This window comes from Lissotriton helveticus, chromosome 7, assembly GCF_964261635.1.
Source record: "Lissotriton helveticus chromosome 7, aLisHel1.1, whole genome shotgun sequence".
In the NCBI taxonomy this organism is placed as follows: Eukaryota; Metazoa; Chordata; class Amphibia; order Caudata; family Salamandridae; genus Lissotriton; species Lissotriton helveticus.
In genome coordinates this window covers 529,527,194-529,540,941 of record NC_136068.1, presented here as the reverse complement: position 1 = coordinate 529,540,941, position 13,748 = coordinate 529,527,194, and positions in this window count along the sequence as shown.

Below are 13,748 nucleotides of genomic sequence, written 5' to 3'. Positions count from 1 at the left end.
CCCCTTTAGTTTTTAAGTTAAATTTGGCGATTTTTAGCAGGTTGTTGTTGGAGGATCTCAGGGTCCTCTGGGGGTTATAGTGTGGGTAGCGTTTGATTAAGTATTTGGGGCCAGTGTGGTGAAATGCCCTGAAAGCGATGATTAGGATCTTAAAAAAGATCCTTTTGTGCAGAGGCAACCAGTGGAGGGTTTTCAGAGCGGTAGAAGCCGAAGACCTCCTGGGGAGTTTAAGCACCAGTCTGGCGGCAGAATGCTGGATGCTCTGCAGTTTTTTGAGTGTGGTTTTCTTCACACCTGCTAATAGACCATTGCAGTAGTCAAGGCGCGCTAGGATTAGCGCGACCGCTACCGCCTTTCTGGCCTCCGTTGGTAGAAGGTCAAAGAATTTTTTTAGGGATTTAATAATCCCGAAGCAGCTTCCTGCCAGATACCTGGCGTGCTGATCGAAGGATAGATCAGTATCAAATAAAACTCCAAGGTTTCTTGCTGTAGTGACGGTCTGGGGGGGAGCAGTGGAGTCCTCTGGCCACCAAAGATTAGGACAGAAGTTGACATTTTTCCCCATAGGGAGGATTTCTGTCTTGCTTGTATTGCACTTGAGGTGGTTAGTTTCCATCCACAGAAAGACATCTTTTAAGCAGTTCTTAAGATTTTGTTCGGCATGTGTTGTGTTATCATCCAACGGAACAATGAGTTGGGTGTCATCGACGTACGATGTAACAGTAATGCCGAATGCTTCGATCAGAGAAATGAGGGGGATGAGGTAGACGTTAAAAAGCAGAGGGCTTAGGATGGAGCCTTGTGGGACGCCGGATCGAATCTTTTTCTCTGCGGAGCTGAAGGGACCAAGTGTGATGGATTGTGATCTTTCAGTTAAGAAGGATGTTATCCAGTCCAGTGCTAGGTCGGAAAGGCCGATTTCCTTAAGCCTGTCTAGGAGTATAGCGTGAGAGATGGTATCGAATGCTGCTGTTAGGTCCAGTAAAATCAGCACAGCGTTCTTTCTTTGGTCCTGTAGAAGTTTTATGGAATCAGTTAATTCAATCAAGGCTGTTTCCGTCGAGTGCTGGGGGCGAAAACCTGATTGTTGGGGGTGGAGGATATTATTTGTTTCCAGGTAATTTTTGAGTTCCTTGTGGACTATCTGTTGCGTAATTTTTCCCAGAATTGGGAGAAGTGAAATTGGGCGGAGATTGGTGAGGTCTGAGGGGGATTTGTTAGGTTTTTTCATCAAAGGCTTCACAGTGCCTTGTTTCCATTTTCTAGGGACAGTGCCGGTGGTGAAGGAGGTATTTACTATTTTGTTTATGATGGGATTAATAACTTCGATCAGTTGGTGAAGAATTCTGGGAGGGCAGGAGTCGGAGGGGGCACCTGATTTGCACGCTAGAATTACTTCACGGGTTTGAGCTAGACTGACCTGTGAAAATGATTTTAGGTTTCCGGCTGTATTCCCTGCTTGTTCCGAGAAGATGGGGGATTGGGGGGCTTTATATGGGGGAAAATCTTTGTGAATGAGGTTGATTTTCTCTTCAAAGAAGTCTGCTATTTGATCGCAGAGCTCTTGGGAGGGGGGTATTTCAGGCTGTAAGGCTTTGGGATGAGTGAAGGTTTTGACAATTTCGAACAGAGTTTTCTGTTTTTGCTTAGCCTCATTGATGGCTTTGATGTAGAAATCTTTTTTGGCGCTTTTTATAATGAGGTGGTAGCTTTTCCTTAGTTGGACATAGGAGTTTCTGTCCGTACTGTCGTACGTTTTACGCCATTTTCGTTCCCCTTTCTTGCAGAGTAGATGGGCTTTAGCTAATTCCGGCGTGAACCAGGGGGGAGGGGCGCGTGATTTGATTTCTTGTTGGATCCAATTATGGAAAAGTTTGGAGTCCTGTTCAACGTTACCCGTCAGGCTAGGGGTCTGGGTCTCGATGGTAGGCTTGAGTTTGAAGATTTCTTCTACCGTTTTCCAATTGACGTGGTTATCTGGAAGTGGGCTAGATTTAATTGAGTATTTAGGGCGCGTGGTCTTGATGGTAAACGGGATCAAGCTGTGGTCTGTCCAAATTTGTGGGACGGGGGTCTGGGCATCTAGAAGAGGAAAGTTAGTACAGAGCCCATCTAGTGTGTGTCCGGCTAGATGAGTGGGTTGTTCGACCCTTTGTTGAAGTTTAAAAATTTCCAAAGTTTGGTGGAAATTTAGTGCCTGAGCGTCCTCTGTGGAGTCAAGGTGTAGATTACCGTCGGACAGGTGAGTTTTCACAGAGCTGACTAGACAGTTAAGCGGTTAGAGTTGTAGGTAAAGTGTGTGCAGAACTGACATTTATTTATTTATTTATTTATTTTTAGCAATTTTTAAAGCGCAAACAAATACCCGTGAGGGTGTCTCGGCGCTAAATTCATAGAACTCACTAAGAGATGTGGGGGGGGTTAAGGCATACGATAGACATGTCTGAGCGGGTGGTTAAGAGGAGGAAAATAGCCATGTCTTAAGGCTCTTACGAAATTTTAGAAGCGTGGGAGCAGTTTTAATGTGGAGCGGTAAAGTGTTCCACAGTTTAGCCGTGGCAATGGTGAAGCGTCTATCTCCCCAGTTGCTCCTCTTTGTTCGATGGACTTTCAACAGATAGGCTGAAGAGGACCGTAAAATCCTATGTTGTTCAACTGGACGGAGAGCTTCTTTTAAAAACTGTGGTCCTGTGTTGTTCAGGGTCTTATAAGCTATACACATAGCTTTAAATTTGATTCGGCTCCTGATAGGGAGCCAATGGAGTTTTCTGATGTACGGGGACACAGATGAGAATTTGGGGATAGACAGTAGCGTTCTGGCTGCAGCATTTTGTACTGATTGTAATTTATTGAGAACTCCTTCCTGCGCATTCAGAAGAAGTGAATTGCAGTAATCGGTTCTCGAGAACACTAATGTACTGATGAGAGTTTTTCCTGCTGATTGTGGGAGGTAAGGAAGCAGTTTTTTTATTTTTTTGAGGGTATAGAAAGCAGATGAAACAATGGCGTTGGCATGATGGTGAAACGTCAGCTTGTTGTCAAAGATGACTCCCAAGTTGCGAACCTTTGCCACCGGCTGGGGTGGGGGCCCCAGCTGGGGTGGCCACCACTGAGGAGACCATGCTGGGCGCAAGCTCCCGAATGTCATCACCTCCGTTTTATCGGAGTTGAGCTTAAGGCAATTTGATGACATCCAGGAGCTTATCGCCTTCATTCCCTCCTGGAAGTTGGCTGCGATGGATGTTCCATTGTTATGCACCGATAATACAAGTTGGGTATCATCGGCGTAAGTAGTGAGGGCAATTCCATAAGATTTGATCACCCTCGCTAAGTCCGACGCATAGATATTAAACAGCGTCGGGCTCAGCGAGGAGCCCTGGGGAACACCACAAGGGAGGGAGTAAGTGTGGGAGTTGAAATTACCCATCTTGATGGTCTGAGGGCGGTTGGCTAGGAAAGAGGCAATCAGATCTTTAGCTTTGCCTCTTATTCCTAAAGCTGAGACACGGTCGATCAGAGTGACATGATCGACCGTGTCAAAGGCAGCCGAGAGGTCCAGAAGTATCAGGACCGCTGCTCCTCCCATGTCCATGGTTGCTCTGATCTCGTCTGCAGCCTTTAGTAGAGCCGTCTCCGTCCCATGACCCTGTCTGAAACCAAACTGGGTCTCATCAAGAAGATTATTATCATTGATGAATTTGGAAAGCTGGATGTTGATAGACTTTTCAAAAATTTTGGCTGGGAAGGGGAGACAGGCAATGGGTCTGTAGCTAGCTGGAAGCTGAGGGTCCAGTGTGGGCTTCTTTAAAAGGGGCCTGATAATGGCTTCCTTCCAGACTGAAGGATATACGCCAGTTGCAAACATGGCGTTGCAGATGGTGGTCAGAGCAGGGGAGATTGCATCAGGGATGCGGTTTAAAATAGCTGGAGGGCAAGGGTCAAGAGGAGAGCCGGATTTGATGCTGGATACCAAACGATGAATATGATCCTGTTCGACAATATCGAAGGATGATAGAGAGGGCAGGGTATTATCAGGGGGTGCCTCGGAGAAGGGAGGAGGAGCGGAATTCGTAAAAGTAATAAAGATGGATCTGACTTTTTCCTCAAAGTAGTTGGCCAGGGCGTCCGCTAATGACTGGGAGCCTTTTAGGTGAGGTGCCGGGGGGTTGGACAAAGTGTTGACCACTCTGTAGAGTTCTCCTGCTGAGTTTTTTGCTTGCTCGATTTGAGACGTGTAGTAGCGGCTTTTTTCAGCAACTATACGTCCTTTATAGGTGGCCAAGGCGTTTTTGTAGGTCGTTTTATCTGCCGAACTATATTTGCGTCGCCAGCGCCTTTCAAGGTTCCTGCAGTGTTGCTTCTGCATCCGAAGGGATTCAGTAAACCATGGTGCTGATGGTGTTTTCCTATTTCGATAAGAGATTTTGATAGGGGCTAGCTTATTACAGGCCATATTTAGATTCCTCAAGTAGGTGGAGGACGCTATGATGGGGTCATTCTCTTCAGGAATGTGATTTTCTTGCATCATCTCCGCTAAGTGCGATAGATTGATGTTTTTCCAGTCTCTGTATGAGGATTGGGAAGAGGCCGAGATTGTTGGTTTAGATGGATTAGTTTCTATAGTGAAGAAAATCGCTGCATGGTCTGTCCAAACGAGAGGAATAATTCGGGTGATCTTTACTAAGGGGCTGTTAGTAAACAGACCGTCTAGAGTGTGGCCAGCTTGGTGCGTGGGAGAAGTTATCAGTTGAGTCATGCCGGCTGCTGCAAGGTCTGATATTAGCTGTGAGGTATCGTGGTTGTCAAGTGCTTCAAGGTGGAAATTAAAATCACCCAGTAGCGTAAAGTGGGCGGAGTCTGCAGCTGCTTCAGTTAAGTTGCCTAGATTTGCTAGAAACTTAGTTCTTGAACCGGGTGGGCGATAAATTAATATGCCCTTGAAGGAAGATTTAGTGGAGAGGCATAGCGAAAAAAGGAGAGATTCATATTCTGGACATATTAAATATTTCGTTGTAATTTTGAAATGCTCTCTATAAATTATCGCAATACCACCGCCCTTCTTTATTGGCCTGTCCAATCTGCTTACATTGTAATTCATAGTTTGTTGAGGTCTGGACAGCAAGGGGTCTTCGCCAGGCTTTTTGGGTTTGTGTATAGAGCGAGTGGGCTGGACACTTTTGAACTGTTGCTTATTGTGTCCTTCTCTCTTTCCTCTTCTTTCTACACATTAGAGCGGGGCCTCAATTTCCCGAGCGGTTGCCGGGTAAGGTGAGGCTTTTACCCACACAAGGCTGGGTAAGTATCACTGAGAGGAAATGCCTCCTTGTGATATAGCTAATATGCTTATCTAGATATATAGCTAATATGCTTATTTATAAATGCAGGACGCAAATTGTTCATGCAAGTGGTGGTGATTGTCTTGATTGTGTGTGTGGAGTTATGTGGTTGACTGGGTGGTAATATGGATATGTTATCTTCTACTTATCCGACAGGTAGAACATTCCTTTCCTGTCTGCAGAGGACACAGAGTCTCCAAGTCTGGGTGATACGTCTCCATTTATAAAGTATTTTGATGCAATCTGTGCTTCGTTATACTTGTACACCCTTTAGTTAATCTGGCAGTAGCACACTTAATTTAAGGTCCTGATGAAAGCTGGAGCACTACTCTTAACAGCTGAAACTAGTTGACCAGTCCACACAACGCCATCATGTAGCTCTACTCTCTCGCTACTAGGCGTGTTTTTAATCATGACACCTATACTTTTACTGTCAGGCTATCCACGCAGTATAGGTAGTCATTTTTAAGTATCACCTTTTTTCACGGCACTGCTTTTCTTTAACACACATTTCATTTTGGGCACTATGTTGGCAGAATATGGTTGATTTTCTGGCCCGCACTGTTACATTGGCGGTGCAGGAATTACTGCCATCCCCCAAATGATGATATACCGCCTAGAGGGTGGTCTGATGGGACTTTCCAAGCCCTCTGAAACATAGCATCTCCAGCCACAGGGTTTTCCGTGTGATTCCTACACACCATTTGGGACAGCACACCACACCTTGACCTGGTCTTCTTTCTTTTGTGTTAGACGTATATTTGGGGCATAAGTTGACAGGTCATTAAATCACTCCCCTCTGACCCTCCCCAATTTTGTTTCTCAGTGTTTAGAGCAACTTCCTAGTTGCGGGTCGTTTTCTGAGATGCAAACGGACTTGCTGTTTGCATTATTTAAGCTCACCCAAATTGTATTGTGTGTGACCCCTCTGCCCCCCTCTTCTTGCTACCATACTTGTCTTACTTACCAGCAATGTCTTTTCCGTGGGACATATCTAAATATAAATGTCCAAAGGTACTTCGACTATTTGCCCACTAGTTTCCTATTTTTCAGCATAAACGCTGTTCACTGCCGATCTGTATCGACAGTTATAATACATCTGCCGTGGGGCACCAGCTCAGCTCCACGCATGCGCACTATCATATGGCCACTTCACCTTCTGCGCCTGCGCGGCTGGAATAGTGCCGGATACACTAGATCCAGGCCGCTTCCCGACTAACGCGGGAGAGCCTTTCCTTCGGCACCAATCATTTTTTGAATTCTGGCCTCATTTTGGCTGTTATTGGCTGATACAACAGGTAGCCTTATTATTTAAACTTCATCAGGCACCTCCTTCGGTCCCTTCACTTCCGCTCGCTTCCGAGCCGAGGCACCGACGGACAGGTGAGTTTTCACAGAGCTGACTAGACAGTTAAGCGGTTAGAGTTGTAGGTAAAGTGTGTGCAGAACTGACATAGTTTGTTGAGGTCTGGACAGCAAGGGGTCTTCGCCAGGCTTTTTGGGTTTGTGTATAGAGCGAGTGGGCTGGAAACTTTTGAACTGTTGCTTATTGTGTCCTTCTCTCTTTCCTCTTCTTTCTACACATTAAAGCGGGGCCTCAATTTCCCGAGCGGTTGCTGGGTAAGGTGAGGCTTTTACCCACACAAGGCTGGGTAAGTATCACTGAGAGGAAATGCCTCCTTGTGATATAGCTAATATGCTTATCTAGATATAGCTAATATGCTTATTTATAAATGCAGGACGCAAATTGTTCATGCAAGTGGTGGTGATTGTCTTGATTGTGTGTGTGGAGTTATGTGGTTGACTGGGTGGTAATATGGATATGTTATCTTCTACTTATCCGACAGGTAGAACATTCCTTTCCTGTCTGCAGAGGACACAGAGTCTCCAAGTCTGGGTGATACGTCTCCATTTATAAAGTATTTTGATGCAATCTGTGCTTCGTTATACTTGTACACCCTTTAGTTAATCTGGCAGTAGCACACTTAATTTAAGGTCCTGATGAAAGCTGGAGCACTACTCTTAACAGCTGAAACTAGTTGACCAGTCCACACAACGCCATCATGTAGCTCTACTCTCTCGCTACTAGGCGTGTTTTTAATCATGACACCTATACTTTTACTGTCAGGCTATCCACGCAGTATAGGTAGTCATTTTTAAGTATCACCTTTTTTCACGGCACTGCTTTTCTTTAACACACATTTCATTTTGGGCACTATGTTGGCAGAATATGGTTGATTTTCTGGCCCGCACTGTTACATTGGCGGTGCAGGAATTACTGCCATCCCCCAAATGATGATATACCGCCTAGAGGGTGGTCTGATGGGACTTTCCAAGCCCTCTGAAACATAGCATCTCCAGCCACAGGGTTTTCCGTGTGATTCCTACACACCATTTGGGACAGCACACCACACCTTGACCTGGTCTTCTTTCTTTTGTGTTAGACGTAGATTAAAGTCGCCCAGGAGGGTGACGTGTGGGTATCGGGTTAGGAGCTGACCAAGGGCATCACTAAGAGTTTCTAGGAACCTAGTGGCAGTACTCGGGGGGCGATAGATGAGTCCTCCTGAGAAGGAAGCTGACTCATTAAGTTTCATGGAGAAACCGAGGGATTCGGCTCCTTTTAGGAGTTGAGAAGGATGTGTGGGCAGAAAAAATTGCAGAGGTGTTAGGATCATATTTGAAACCCTTGGATGTGGCCTGGAATGTTGGATATAGGAATATTACATTTAAGTTCAAAGGAAGGAAAACAATGGGAATCCTCTATGTGGCTAAAGAAGGTTGATCGGTTGTAGGATGGATTCACCTAGAGCATTATACGTTATATTGGACCCACATGGTGTTGAACTAGTGTTGGTCATGGAGGATAGCGAATGCCATGGTGCAAAATATAGGGACCTGTTTCCTAAGGTATTTTTGTGGAAAATTAGGGTGATAGAAGGTTATTCCCATTAAATCATCATTAAACAAGATGCTATTCGAAAGGCATATAAGTGAAGAGATATCCCTTGGGTTTTGAGAGAGGAGGTCAACAAAGAGCTTGATAAATTACTCAAGGAAGGGATTATTGAGGAGTTGGATGCAGCGGAATGGATTGCACCATTGGTCATAGCTAGACGAGCCAATGGAAAAAATTGTCTGTGTGTAGATTTGAGGAAATTCAATAAACACATATTGTTGAGAAATTTTCATTGCCCAAAATAAATTAAATGTTGGCAGTAACCAAGGGGATTAAGAGGTTTACATCTGTAGACTTATCTTCTGCATACCACCAAGTGAAATTTTACAATGATATCAAAATATTGACCGCCCTCATTACTCCTAGAGGATGTTATTAATATGTTCACATGCCGTTTTGGCTTGCCTCAGCGGCAGCAATTTTCCGAAAACGTACGCAAAAGTTGTTTCCTTGCATGCTTGGTACTAATTTCTTCCAAGATGATATATCAATCATGGGGGAGAGTAGAGAACAACATAACATCAGAGACGAAGAGGTGTTGAAGGTATTAAAAGATAGTGGCTTAACAGCTGAATTTTCTGAATGTAAATTTAGGGTACAATCTTTAAATTATTCAGGACATGAAATCACAGCGGATGGTATAAAACCCAAAAATGTGCTATTAAAGGTTGTCAGGGAGGCTTTTGCACCCAGCAATAAGGATGATCTGAGGTCATTCTTAGGGTTAGTGGAGTTTTACGCAAAATGTGTCCAGAACTTCTTAGAGAAAACATTCCGCTTTTAAAAAGAAAATGTACATTTGTATGGGGTGCTACATTGTAGAATGATTTTGAGTGTATAAAAGACAATGTCTGTATAGCAAAGGAATTACATGGGTGTTACCTCATACTTGAGTGTATATTAACAACGTATGCAAGCAACAAAGGTATTGGGGCTTTTTTAAGTCAAAGGGATGTTAAAGGTGACAAAGTCTCCATTGCATTTGCATCCAGGGCATTGTCATCCACAGAAGAACATTATTCTGTGAAACAGAGGGAAACCTTTGTGTTGCTATGTGGGTTAGAACACTTCAGTAATTTTGTGTGGGGTTTTCAAGTGGAGATAAGATGTGACCATAAACCCTTATTAATAGTGTTATCTATGGATGGTCTATTCAAGGACACTCCTAGGATAGCTAGAACGTCATTAAGGCTGATAGACTACAGGTATAAGTTGATTTAACTTCCAGGGATCAGAAACAAAGTGGTGGATTGTTTAAGTAAATTGCTATTACCTTGGAAGTCTTTCCTCATGAGTGCCCAGAAGAATTGAGTGTAGCATAAACTGTAGGAGATGTGATGGATGCTATTATTGACATAGAATGGAAGGATGCCAGTGTGATGGGTGAATGCATGTAGAAACTTTAAAAACAACATTGTAGAAGGATGGCCTGAAGAAAAACGATTGTCACAGCAATTATTCTGGGAGATTCGCAATTAATTGTAGGTGATAGGTGTGAACATTTTTAGAGGAACTACAATTATCCCAGAAAAAGTTTAAAAGTGGGGAAATGGAGAGTTTTCTCGGATGCAATGGCATAGAACATAAATTGACTTCAATAATCATCCTAGTGAGAATGGTGAAATGAAAGGTTTGTCATGTTGTGCCTAATACCAACATAGGATCTGCACATTTAGACAGCATAAAATAATGGATTGGTGTCCAGAATGTTTCCAGACACTCCCAAAGGATATGTTAGCATTTATACCAGCTAGCTCACAGTGCTACCATAAGCCTCCTACCCATACCAAGGAGTGAATAGTTTCTGGCAACTATTGAACATGACAATCTTTGATCCTTCAGGGATCATGGAAACAGTACAGTACTTTTCGCTCAGTCACTCGTGCTTACTAGGTCTCAGAGAGTTACACAGAATAAACAATGGGGATTTTTTCAATAAGCATTTTTTGTACCAACATCATTATAGTATGAAACACATTAGCTGCGACATTCATTAGTCAGAAACAGATATGTAAGATTACAAGAACCAACAGAATAAATAAAAGGTATATTTCTACCATGGTGCTAAAACAGTGAATATATGCAGGCATATGGATGCATGGTAGTAATCAAGTGTACTCCTACGAAGCAACCCTGTCTGAGTGTACCTAAGTGTGACTAGCTTGTAAGTGGGTGTAAAGCGAATAATTTCCCTATGAAGGAGCCAACCCCATTACCTGATGGGAGAGAATAAAGAACCCCATCTTGGTCTCGTGTTGGACACCATGCAAGGATTTCAGACCACTGGGTGCTGGAGCTTCTACGTACAGAAACCTTGGCGTCTTGTGTCAGCATGGAAGCTTCTCCTTCTGCCTATCTAGTGTTGGTATGGGTCTTTTATACCATGAATATAGCCTTGGGGTTCCTTACATAATCAATATGTTGTGAGTATGATTATGCAAATTAGCCTAGAACAATACTTGTGATTATGCAAAGCAGTTCTTTCACCCTAGGATGAAAATGACCATGACTTTTACACAGAGTATGTTCATGCTGTTACGTACGTCATGTGCAGGGACGTTTCTAGGAATCCTCATTCTCAATAAATGAGGCTAGTTTCAAGGAAACCAACTGACATTTATTCAGCACTTAATTCCGTAAAAGGTTAGTGTTGGAACCGTTAGGCCGAGTAAGGTAGGACAAATGTAGGTAAAAGGTTGTGTATCTACCTGGGCCTATATTGGGGTACATTGTGGTACATAACAGTGTGGTGAAAGATTCTTTACATATGGCTAATTGGAAGGATTTAAATTAGTGATGAGTATAAGGAAAAATGGTGCACAGGTCATTGCCCCTTCAACATAATGAGAGGAAGAGTACCTTTCATGAAAGATAACTAGAGTTAGATGGTAATTCAGGGTTATAGCAGTGCTCACTTAAAGTTGTGGAGGAGAACATTTGTAAAGCAGAAGAGAGGTGCAAGGAATATAAAGATAAGAAAAGTGGTGCTATAGATGTTCAGTTGAGGGAAGGAGAAATGGTGCCTGATAAATTACCATTTAAAGTAAAAAAAGGAGAAAGAACATATTCACCAACTCTGGCAAGTGTAGTGATGTTCGTGTGTGGCACCTGAAACAACATTGCTGGGAGAGAAGGTAGTCAGAGTGAAGGCCGGAGCAATAGGGATGTACATAATTTAAGGATTAGACCAAACAATATCAGGGCCATTGTATATTAGTAGGTCTGGAAGTGAAATTAAGCGTACAGCTTACTTGCAGGATTATGTTGCCTGCGTTTAGTCCATGATAGGATGGCATTTCCTAGGTATGAATTTACTATGTATTACTTTTTACGGATATATCCTGTGGAAAAAAACACTGTGTAGAACACTGTATGGTAATTCCATTAATGTTATTTAATGTTTAGTCATTAAATATTTAAGGAAGAAGATGTGTTGTGTCTACTGCAGGTATTCATTCTATGACGCTTAGTATGTAGTGTCCTTAGTAGAATGAATACCATGTCATGTAGAATGTTAAGAAAATCAGAGTTGATGTCTACCTGCCATTAGGAGTGGCCGTGCTGGCTCCTTCTTCACTGAATGTTACTCAGTGAATAAAGTGTTGTGGAAACTCTGTTTTGTGTGAAGCTTAACTCAACAGTGGACGTCGCCTTTGTGTATACAACAGAGTAGTAAAGTAATGAAGAAAAGAAATAAGAGACGCTGCTTGTTGCCCCCAGCTGACCAGAACATGGGGATTCCAAGTGGTTTGAGGACAGGAACACACGCAGGTCTCTTGTGTACCCTAGTAACACAACATGTCATCTGACTAGAATTACTGTTTCTTTCTCTGGCTGTAATTACAGCGTCTTGTTTGCTTCTGCACCCTGGGAAAGAGATTTAGCCTGCAGCCGATACGCCGTGACTGTGAGAGACCTAACCTAATAGAGGAGGCAGCACACTTGACGAAACCACACACGAGTTCACACAACACATCGTCAGCAGTAAGACATTGTGACTGCCATTTCTTTACATACCACTGGTTATTAAACATGCTGCCTTGGACGCCACAGACTCCCACAGGCATTGCAGTGTTTTGTAGTATTGAGAGGGATTGGGCCAGTGAAGCAGGGCTTGTGCAAGGTTCTCCAATCCAGTAAAGTGTGTTTGCCCTTATACATTGGAGCATAATAGATATATTCACGAATCACACAATTCCATACAGAAATATTATTTTTGTAATAAACACCTTAACCCATGCGCTAATAACAAACACCCCTCTTTATTACTAATCTTAGGACACAAATAACGTTCGTGCCATCACGTTGGTAGTATCTAGAAACACAGTCACACCAACTGAATAGAATAGGCCCCTCGTTGCTCTCAAAAAGCTCATTGTCAAAATACTTTATTTAGGTTAAGAAAACTCAAAAACATGCAGTGTCGGTATACAAATAATTCATGATTGCAATGCAAATGCATACATGGGAAATGAAGCTCCTAATATTTCATTAAGACAAACGTCAAAATTCACGGTTAATCATCACCATTATCTGTAAAATTTAAGTGCTAACTGAAAAAATCTAGTGGCAGAAAAACTAATTGAAATAGAAGTCAGGATTTTTAGATTTGAAAAAAAAAGAAGATACATATTGGTGCTGTCCAATAGTCTATTTTATGGGTCTCAGGGCATTATTAAGAGTTTGGCAGACTAAGGGGCATATCATCAAGGGCAATATCGCCGCTTTAGCAGCATTTTTTGGCGCTAAAGCGGCGATATTTTTATCGCCCTATTAGCAGCTGTCACTAACAGCTGTTAGCGACAGTTTACTGGAAAGAGCGCCAGTTTTTTTGCCGTTTTGCATGTCAGCGATATTTATCGCTAATGACATGCAAAGTAGACGTTCCTCACTAAAAGTAGTTGGAAACAGTCGCAAGGATAAGTTCTCCCTATTATCAATGCCCGCGTTGCGATAAAAAAAGTCACGCTAACCGCGATTATCGCCGTAAGCTAACGTTTCAAAAGTACAGACTTAGCCATACATATAATGGGAGGTGGATTCTTTGGCTGAATCCACATCTCCCTATCATCAAGGTTTTCCCTTTCGCCGCAGGAATATCACTGAATTTTCAGCGATATTCCTGCATTTCGCCGCAATCGCTGGATTTTTTATCACCTTGGAGATAAGCGTTGATAATAAAGCGCAATCGCGGCAATGAAATCCAGCGATAGACGTCGATTAAAAAAATGCCCCTTACTTGGGTAAGCGATAATTATCACCTCTTCTTGCTAATATACCCCAAAGTATTTTGTAACAAACATAACAAAGTACCCTGCTGGCCAATCACTCACTCTGCCCACCTCATCTAGTGACAAGAGAACTTTAAGTATTCTGTCGACTGCACACTTGTTGGCTCTGTCTGTGGAATACTTTCTCCAACAGTCCAAGGGAGTATGGGCCACCAGAGGAAG